General features: G+C 44.0%; 1 long non-coding RNA gene across 1 annotated transcript; it reads right to left on the bottom strand.

Annotated features, from left to right (window-relative positions):
* Nucleotides 1-2,191: 2,191 nt before the first annotated feature.
* Nucleotides 2,192-10,329, bottom strand: LOC309564923. Its single transcript, XR_014225767.1, has 3 exons — nucleotides 10,304-10,329; nucleotides 5,274-5,321; nucleotides 2,192-2,252 (listed from the first exon to the last, which is right to left on the bottom strand). It is a non-coding gene; the product is annotated as an uncharacterized lncRNA (long non-coding RNA).
* Between the last annotated feature and the right edge of the window lie 325 nt (nucleotides 10,330-10,654).

Below are 10,654 nucleotides of genomic sequence, written 5' to 3' on the forward strand. Positions count from 1 at the left end.
TAGCAAATTGGATCATGCTTTGCTGGGGTTTTTCAACTTCCTCTGGATCAACTCCAGGTATAGGATTGTTTATATGGGATTGTATGGTTGTGTTTTTTTTTTTTTTTTTTTTTTGTTGGTTGAGCCAGATGGACTTGTGTCTTTTTTCAACCTAAGTAACTATGTAACTATGTAAAAATGGCTAAAAATGTTTTTTTTTTTTTTCATTTTTGGGACAGAAAATGTATGTTCAAGATCAAGCGAGGTGAAAAAAAAAAACCCATTTAGATATGTAGGATGAAGTTGTGCTGAAGTGTACAGTACCAAACATACATTTTTTTGCAACAATTCTTCATAACTTAATACTTTGGCTTGGTTCACACCTACAGGTGTGACCAAGAGAGGGCGCTTTTACACACTTTGCATGTAGGGCAGCACATTCATTTCAATGGGATGCCCTATGCACATGAAAATCGACAAAGAAGTCTCTGCACTGCTTTGGTGCACATGAAAACGGGGCACGTTTGCAAATGCATGCGGGTGCCATTAATACTCAATAGCACCGCCTTGCAACTACTAAATGGTAGCATGTTTCTCTGCATGTTGGGAAAGCCTGCAACTTTGGACGCGTTCCCGCCACACAAAGGACTGAACTTAGTTTTAAGATTTATTTATAATGGACAGTGGATATCACTATCTGTTCTCCATTATATAGACCCAGTGTTGTATCTTGGCCTAGGCCAACAAGGCCCAGGCCTAGGGCGGCACTTTGCAGGGGGGCAGCAAAAAAGTTGGCACTAATAAGCATTCGCTGATGGGGCTGAATTGATATGCTGCACTAATGGGCTGCACTGATGGCCACTGATGAGGCTGCAATGACTGCCACTGATGAGGCTGCGCTGATGGGCACTGATAAGGCAGCACTGATGGGCACTGATATGATGCACTGATAGGCTGCACTAATGGCCACTGACGAGGCTGTACTGATGGCCACTGATGAGGCTGCACTGATATGCTGCACTGATGGGCAGTAATGAGGCTGCACTGATGGAAACTGATGGGGCTACACTGATGGGCACTAAAAAACTGGTTGTAGTCTGTGGTTTACAGATAACAGGGCGGGTCATAAACATGAAGGGGTGTGGACTTTACAGGAAAGGGTGGGTCATATTTAAATTAGGGGATGCCCAAGTTTAGTCAGGCCTAGGGCAGCACAAAACCTAAATACACCACTGTATAGACCCCATGGAGTGCTGCAGAGAGAGCCCCATGATTTGAGGAGTTCTGGTCATGTGACTTTGACTGATACCATAACTGAGCTCTTCTAACAACTATTTTTTTTGCATGACTTTCAAGCATTTCTTTTGCTCTCTGCCACCTTCAGACTCCGAAAGCCAGTGCAGTGCTAATACACTTACCTACTCCTTCAGGGCAGTCAGTGGTTATCTGTTTGTTACTGTCTGTCACCCTAAGTAGCTGACAATGAATTATTCCTCACTTTTCCATCCTGTGTACCCTCCCCCCTCCATTCAGGTTTCCTCTATTGCACCTTTGGGGTCTCGTTGCTCTTTATTTTCCCCAGTGCAAGAAACACACCTTCATCCTTTAATGCCCTCGGCATTCTGTCCATCTGCAGAGGCAAGACTACACCCTGACTGCTGATTGGTAGAGTAATATTCAAGAAGCAGCAGAAGAAGTGGAGGAACCACAAATCCACATAATAAGTGAAGAAGAAGAAGAAGCAGGGAATTCCATGCATTGCAGGTCCCCAGGTAATGATTCCTCTCCAGCAAGCAGAACAATCAGCAGCACAGTAGTGACATCACCAAATCTCAGTTCAAATTTAATGAGACCAATTTAATTTTAATTTCATTTGGATTTCGTTAGTACTTTTCACAATGGGGATTCAAAATGCTTAGAAGGTGAGGCAGCCATCTTGGTAGCATTCAGTTGAACCAATTAGTAGTCATAGGTACAGTTCCTAAAATTTTCCACTACCCAAACACAACTACGAGGTTCAAGGGGTGTATATTTTTAGAAGTTTAAGACAAAAAGTAAAAGTTTCAGGGTACTGTTTAGGCACAATTATGAATTCTAGCTGTTTCCTATAAGAGAGCAAATCTTTCTGAGTTCAGATCCAGTTTAAATTGTCAGCTTAACTTATAGGGAACATTGCAGTATTGCTTTTATATATAAGATAATTATACACTTACCAGGTGCCTTTGCATACACTGATTTGCCTCCCACCTCTCCTAATTTTACATATTTGACATCTGAGAAAACAAAAATAGAGAGATCAGAAGTGCACTAATACTAAAACTGTTCACAAATACAATTAAAACTATTGGATTGAAAAGTCAGTCTTGGCAGTCATTTGTATGTGAATAGCCAGCCTAAGATACAGAGCAAAATGTATACAGCATATTTCCAAGTGTCCCTCATTCTACAGCAGCCTTTCTCAACCTTTTCAACAAAGAGGAACCCTGTTCTCGGGGAACCCCTGCTAAAAATTAAAAATCTACAACTCATGACACATTAGTGGGACAGTCCGTGGGAAGAATGCTCCCTACTCTTGTCCTCATTGGGAAGAATTACCCCCTTACAGATAGCTAAAAAGAAACAATGGTGTCATTGGGAACTTATCTGAGAGGCAGAAATTGCCAATTTCTCAAGGAGCCCCTAGCAACCTCTGGAGGAACCCTACGGTTTCACAGAACCCTGGTTGAGAAACCCTGTTCTACAGGATAGTGGTGTCTTTTTTGCAAAGTATCCAACGTACCCCGATGGAGTCAGTACACAAATTGCCATGGTGGGTAGCAGGCCCTCCCATAGGTGTGCGCAGCCTATTGCATTAGGGTGTGCACCGCAAAGCTCAAACACACATGCCTTTCTCTGCTGCCTCAGCTGCACTGGACAGTAAGTGAATGGGAAGTGCCCTGTGCTGAGCGGCTTCCTGTTCATTCACAAACTGAAGCATAGTAAATCTAGTTGTGTTCACAATGTTCATTTGGAAAAGGACGGCACCACTAAATTACATATTTACTAGCCCCTTTCCCCACTCTCCATCCTGCAGGGTAGTGATTAGGGTGTGCCCAGGCACACCTGGCACACCCCCTGCGCACGCCTATGGGCCCTCCAGGTTTTCCATGAATACTGATGAAAATTATATAGTGAGGTTGATTTCCTAAAGACAATTAGGCTGTTCACTTTGCATGTAAAGTTGCACTTTGCATGGGAATTATCCTCCGATTTAGGTGAATGTGGGGACAATTTCTTTGCAAAGAATACTCAATCACGTGCAAGGAAAAAAAAACAAAAAAACAGCATGTTTGCGTGAGCATTATTAGATGATAGAAGTTAGCAGAGTGCATGCATGACTTTTAAAATGCTCCTGTTAGAGCCAGCCAAATAAAGAATTTCCAGTTGGAGAGAGACACTACCATTCAAATCCTTGCTGGTGGCTTCATCGTGGACATTACCAAAACGTGGCCACCAAAAAAAGTTACCAACAAATAAAAACCTCAGTGTTATGTATTGTGCTTGCAATTGTTCAAAAACATAGGGTTATAAAATGGTTACCAAAGAATGTTGCATTGTTTCAAAAGAGCTGCTATATCACCAGAGAAGCTACAATGTTGCAGTCATTATTAGAGACTGTTGTGAAAGAGTCACGTGGCAGTTGCTGTTGTAAGATACAATCTTCCTTGTTTGGAATGTGGACCAGTCTTTGGTATTGAGTATAACCACATGGTGTGAGTTTGGAAGAAAAAGTGCTAAAAAAATGCCAATTTAGAAAAGTGCTGTGCACCGAGTTCTGTACTTCCATATACTGCTCTGAAGGAGTGGATCCCATTGACGACCCTATGAAAGCACGTAGAATCCTTTCTACTCAGCAAACACTAAATTTGATAACGCATTAGGATGCTGCAACTCAGGTGTTCCCCAAAATCCTGGGGGGTGCTATCATAGTATTCAGGGCCGGTGCTAGACTGTTTTACGCCCTAGGCAAGATCAGCTACTTGAAGGAAGGGGTTAAAAACTGCTCTATGTCATATCCAGTGACCCTGGTCTGATGGTTCCTCCATGTAATGCTGTCATACCCAGTGATCCCAATGTTCCTCTGTCACATCAGGGGTCCCTGATATTCCTCCATGTCATACCCGGAGACCCTGATGTTCCTCCATGTCACACCTGGGGACCCTGATGTTCCTCCATGTCACACCTGGGGACCCTGATGTTCCTCCATGTCACACCTGGGGACCTCAATCCCCCATGGCACACCCAGGGATCCCAATTCCTCATGGCACACCTGGTGACCCCGAACCCCTGTTACACTTGTGACCCCTCTCCCCCATGTCACACCTGGTGACTCTGATTCCCCATGGCATACCTGGTGACCGCAATTCTCTTTCACACCAGGGATACTCCATGTCACACCCAGGGACCCTGATTCCCTGTTCTGGGGACACTCACTGGGCGGTATCAAGAGAGTGGCCTGCACTCTGCCCTCCTTCACCATGATCCTGCTTATTTTTTCTCCCAGGATGCTCCTCTCCTGGACCCCAGTGCTCACCACAGCTCCAACCGGCTCTTGGTGGAGGGAGAAGCAGCAGTCAGAGAGCTCCGCACCTCCTTCATCACCAACATCCTCAGACCATTCCATTGCCTCGTTGCTTCTGCTCCAGTAAAGGTGCCGCCCTCCAGTGCCGAGCTCAGGTTCAGCTCTCCTCCACTCCCGGCTTAATACCGACCCAGGGAAATGAACGGCTGCCCACCAGCTCAGATTAGAGAGTCACTTCCCGCCCAGGGATTAGGCCGCTCACCTCCAGACGAAGAGGATCATCATGCAGGTAGCACTCCGGTGGGCTCCTTTCCTGCCCCTTGGGGCTCCCCCAACAATGGTGGAAAGCCAGGGCCTGGTAGTTCTGCCACTGCCCCAGACACCTGTCATCTTCCTCTGTCCCTTCTTCCTCCCCCACTGCCGCCCCTCCCCTCAGCTCACAAGGATCATTCATGACGGAGAGTGAGTGCTGACTCGAGGCAATGCGCCCTAGGCGGCTGCCTAGTTTGCCTAGTGGAAGCACCGGCCCTGATAGTATTGTTACCTTTTAAGAATGTTACAAATGTATTTTCTTAACATTATTTCTATGACTGTTCTTAGATGGATGGCGAGAGATTTGTACTGAGCAACTTTGCATAACGTGAATTTTTGTACCTCTTTTTTTTCTGAAATATAACCAATAAAAATTATTGGAAAGAAAAAGACCAGTGAGGATTCCATATAAAACTCTTACCACCATGATTCCTGAACAACTTTAGGCTTCCAAGATGACCAAAATATTCTGCATATAAGAGAGAGGGAAAGAAAGATGCAATTGTCAGAGAAACAGACAAAATCTGATATAATAAATAATATAACATAACTGGCTGAATCACCATTTTTCACATTTGCTAATCGCAGGATTTGGGCTGCAAATTCTTCACTTTCATGGATTTAAAGGGACAATAAACTTCAGCATGCTTTGCAAACTACATGTCATAGAGATAGCCAGTAATAAAATGTTATTTGTAAAATTTGAATTTATACAAATATTGACAATATACATCATTGTATATAAATGTAATGCTTTCCTCTAAATTTATTTAGGAAGAAATGATACAATCTTAAAGGGCCACCACTACTACAAAAATGTATCTTCTCATGCTTTAGTGCCGGTTCACATTTGTGCGATGCGGGAACACTGCGAATATACAGCGTGTTCCCGCATCGCATCCGCACCGCTGGCAGTTCACACTGCCATATGCGATATGCTGGGGGTGTCAATTAAAAGTTAACGACACCCCCAGATCAGATCGCATATCGCAGTGCGATCTGAAAGTTCGCACAGAATCAGATCGCACTAGTGTGAACCGCCATGCGATCCGATTCTGCTGCAGACCAAAAAAAGGGTCCTGTGCGTGTTTTAGTGTGATTGCGGTGCGAATTCAGCCATACAAACTGTATGGCTGAATTTGCACCACACAGAGATCGCATGTAATTTTAGGAGCAGTGCTCTACGAATTACATGCGATCTCTGTGATCGCACAAATGTGAACCGGCACTTAATCTATATATTCAACCAAGTTGTCCATCTAAATCAGTCAGTCAAACTTGTGTGAGTAGGTAGTGGGGGTGTGGCTTGCCGGAACTGTGTGTGTCTATGGACGCACACAGCTGGGCTCGGGAGTGTCTCCTTAGAACCCAGTTTGCTAAATGGGCACTCAGGAGAAGAAGGAGAGGATAGGGCCTACGGGGAACTTCTGAAGAGGAGGCAAGGGACCATTCTGTGCAATCAGTGCACAGAGAAGGTAAGTATAACCTCTTTTTTTTTTTAAGAAAAATAAATGAGCCTTTAATATCACTTTAAAGTGGTTGTAAAGGCTAAAGGTTTTTTTTTATCTCAAAGTGATTGTAAAGAAAAAAATATTTTCTTTTTTTTTAATAACAAACCTCTCTATACTTACCTGCTCTGTGCAAAGGAATTGCACAGAGCAGCCCCAAACCTCCCCTTCTTAGGTCCCCTGCCGGCGCTTCTCCTCTTTGTCCAGTGCCCCCACAGAAAGCTGTTTCCCATGGGGGCACTCATGCATGCTCGCTCCTGAGCCCCGCTGGTGCGTCCATTGACACAGACAGCCGGACTCAGCCCCACCCTTCGCTCTCTCCTCACTGGTTTTGACCGACAGCACTGGGAGCCAATGGCGCAATGCCCCAGCAAAGCCTTTGAGACCTGGAAGTGATGGGAGAGAAAAACTACAGACGTGCACAGTGCTGGATCGAATGAGGGTTCAGGTAAGTATTGGGGCGGGGGGGGGGGCAAATTCTGTGCCAAAACATTATTTATCTTCATGCAAAGAATGCATTAAGGGAAAAAAATGTTAAGGCGTTAGCACCACTTAATGCATTCTCTGCATTAGGATAAAAAAAAAAAACCTTACAATAGCAGTGCCTTCCCAGCCCCGATCGATCCAGAGCTGTGTCAGGTTTCAGTTCTTCTCTTCCCTTTCCATGCTCTCAAAAGCTTGACAGGGAGCAGCAGAAGCAGTTGATTCCTGCTGCTCTCAGTTTAATCCAGTGAGGAACTGAGCCACACTTTGATTTTCTATAGACTCACACAGCCCAGCTTGGGATGGAGCTAACACGAGTCTCCTCATAGAAAGAGGAGGAGACAAGAGCGCCAGTGGGGGACCCCAGAAGAGGAGGTGAGGGACCATTCTGAGTAAAACCATTGCGCAGAGCAAGTAAGTATGACATTTTTCCTATTAAAAAAACAAAACAAAAAAACGTTTACAATCCAGCAATGTACTGTCTGCAAGCTCCGTCACCGGATCCAACATCTTCTCCCCATTTGGTCTAGGTTTGGGGACTTTGGCCAACTTGATTGGTTGGGCCGGCATGAGGTAAAACCCATATGTGTGCAAGGGCAAGGGCATAAGGCAGTACAGCCAGCCCTCCTGTACTGGGCCTTACTAGTTCAAAAGGGGGGGGGGGCAAAATACCTGCCTAGCAGGAGGTCCAGCAGCACTGCCTTATTGCTGACACTTGTGAGCAGTAATGCCAGCTTCTACTTTTCTTTTCTTCCTCCGGCTACTCAGTTCTAGTATGTGTGCCCCCTTCCCCCTGCTGTCTGGGACCCCTGTGTGCCCCTTTCCCCCCGCTGTGCTGCTGTTAGCCCTCCTCTCCTCTCCTGCTGGCAGCTGCTGAGGGCACACAGGCTATTTCAGGATGATGGGGGGGGGGGGTGAGAATTGGGGCTCACCATCCTGAATGAACACAGTGACTGATTGGTACTGATCACTCACTGTGGGGATGTAAATATTGCTTCCATGCCGCTATTCACTTGAATGGGTCTTGTTTGACAGGGGTATAATTTCTGCCATGGCTGCAAAGCATAGCATTGTGGCGTTGCATTTTAGCAAAAATATAGGGGGGGGGGGGCCCAGTCAGGTAGACCGTACAGGGCCCTGTGATTTCTATCAGCAGCCCAGTGCATAGGAGTTCATTCATCCCTGCACAGAGGTGTGTCGACAATTTGGGATGAGCCGACTGTTTGGTCTAAACCTAGGTTTGGACAGTACTTTGGCTGTTTGGGCATTTGAACGAACATTCAAACATTTGCCCATCTGGCATCAGCTATAATAGTGGAATTTCTACCGCTTCTATATATGACAGCTTCCTGCTGTCATTGGTACCCAAGGAAGCTGCGGGTGATTGTACTTGTCACATCTCTAAGAACCACTAACATCATCAGGAATTCCCACCACATGAGCAAAGGGGCAGGGATAGCAGTGACACCATTGCACAATTATGGCCCCTGGCCATATTTGAACAAAGATGTCACCACTATCTTTCTCTTATATAGCTAAAAATGACATTAGTAATTGATGGCTTATTAATGCTTGCATTATCCTTCTACACCAGGGGTCTTCAAACTATGGCCCTCCAGTTGTTCAGGAACTACAATTCCCATCATGCCTAGTCATGGCTGTGAATGACAGAGTTTTACAATGCCTCATGGGATGTGTAGTTCCGCAACAGCTGGAGAGCCGTAGTTTGAGGAACCCTGCTCTACACAGTGCATCCATGGCAATCAGTTTGCAGTGAACACTTACATTCCAAATCAGAAAGCCTGGCTCTGCCTATACACTATGCCTTTGTCAAGCCTCTGTGTAGCTAACTAATCCAGATGTTCCCATTTCTACTAGGAAAAAGGGGGAGGGATGTGATTACACAGCAATAGAATTATTCTGATCTCTTCTTCTATTTGTGTTGAGCACAGGTGTTGATTTACTAAAACTGGAGAGTGTAAAACCTGGTGCATCTGCATGATAGCCAATCAGCTTCTAACTTCAGCTTGTTCAATTAGGCTTTGACAAAAAAAATTGGAAGCTGGTTTCTATGCACAGCTGCACCAGACTTTGCACTCTCCAGTTTTAGTACATCAACCCCACGGTATAGCTATGGACCTGTATATGTAATATTTCATATTTTACTGATTAATAATAAATGTTAAAGTACCTTCAGTCCTGAACATAAATAAACAAACTGCCCGCAAATACATTCATTTGAAAAATTCAGTAAATGTCAAAAATACATTCTCTACAATATTCCATTGCTATTTCAACACTAGTGCATTATTCTGGACATACTGCCATCTTGTGGTTTTCATGCTAACTGCATCTTAAGTATTCAGTTAGAATATCGCATCCACTTTAAAGCCTAACTGCAGGTTTCTCATTACTTTAAATAGTTTGTTTAGGCTAAGCGGATTTAACCAAATTATTTCCTTTACTAATATATGTGCTTTCAGGCGTATATATAATATATGTGCCAAACTGTATGTAGCATTAGCGAATGAATTCAATTATTTGGACCAGCTTGGCCAAATTAACTATTTAAAGTCATAGAAAACCTGGAGTTAGGTTCTAAAGCTCTGTGGCATGGTTTGAAAAATGACATCTTAGCTATGTTAAAATGTGCTGCTGTTGGAGCCATGTAAGGCATGAACAAGATTTCTGATGTATTTAGTAATATCTGGGACGTTGCATGTTCTAAGGGTTAATTCACACCAGCCATTAGCCGTTACAACACAGTGGCTGGTGTGCTGTTCAATGCAACCAGACAACTGCAGTGCTGATGCGCCAATCTTGGTGCATCGCACTATTTCATTTTTTTTTTAAACCAACTTTAGAGCCGGTTCACACTGGGGCGACTTGTCAGGCGACCTGGTCACCTGACAAGTCGCAGTGGGTCGCCTGCCATAGATTAGCACAGGACCCGTTCTAATAGGAGCGACACAAGTCGCTCTGACTTAGAAAAAGGGTCCTGTACTACTTTGGGGCGACCTGGAGCGACCTGCATTGACTTCAATGATATCCGTGGGCTCCGAGGTCGCGGTGCGCGATGTGCACCGCGACTTCACAGGTCGCCCCTATGTGAGGCGGCTCTTATTAAAATGTCACACAAGGGTTTATTTACTGAAGCTAGAGAAGGCAACATTAGTCACAATTCTGCAGAGAAAAAAAAATCAGCTTCCAGGTTTTATTGTTAAAGCTTAATTAAACAAGATGAGGTTAGAAGCTGATTGGTTTCTCTGCAGACTAATTTTGCCCTCTCTAGCTTTAGTAAAAAAAATCCCACAGTGACAATTCATCAAGTTCTATTGGCCACTGTGCAGTGCGAGGCAACGGCAATGCACTGTGCTGCATTGGAAAAAAGTATGGCCTGCGCATACCACCTGGTGTGAATTGGCCCTAGAAGTAAACTCAATAAATTGCTAGTAATTACCTTTGCTCTTACTTCCAGATTTCCCAGACTGAAAAATAAACAAACAGGATAAACAATTAGATAGATAGACAGACAGACAGACAGACAGACAGACAGACAGAAAGATAGATAGATAGATAGATAGATAGATAGATAGATAGATAGATAGATAGATAGATAGATAGATAGATAGATAGATAGATAGATAGATAGATAGATAGATAGATAGATAGATAGATAGATAGATAGATAGATAGATAGATAGATAGATAGATAGATAGATAGATAAAAAAATTCTCTAATCCTTCCTCACTCTATTACAATGTGTTAAAAAAAAGTTTAGATTCACATTGAGCAATACAAAAAAATAAC

The sequence above is a fragment of the Pelophylax lessonae genome (genome assembly GCF_965119305.1).
Source record: "Pelophylax lessonae genome assembly, chromosome: 10".
Taxonomy (NCBI): domain Eukaryota; kingdom Metazoa; phylum Chordata; class Amphibia; order Anura; family Ranidae; genus Pelophylax; species Pelophylax lessonae.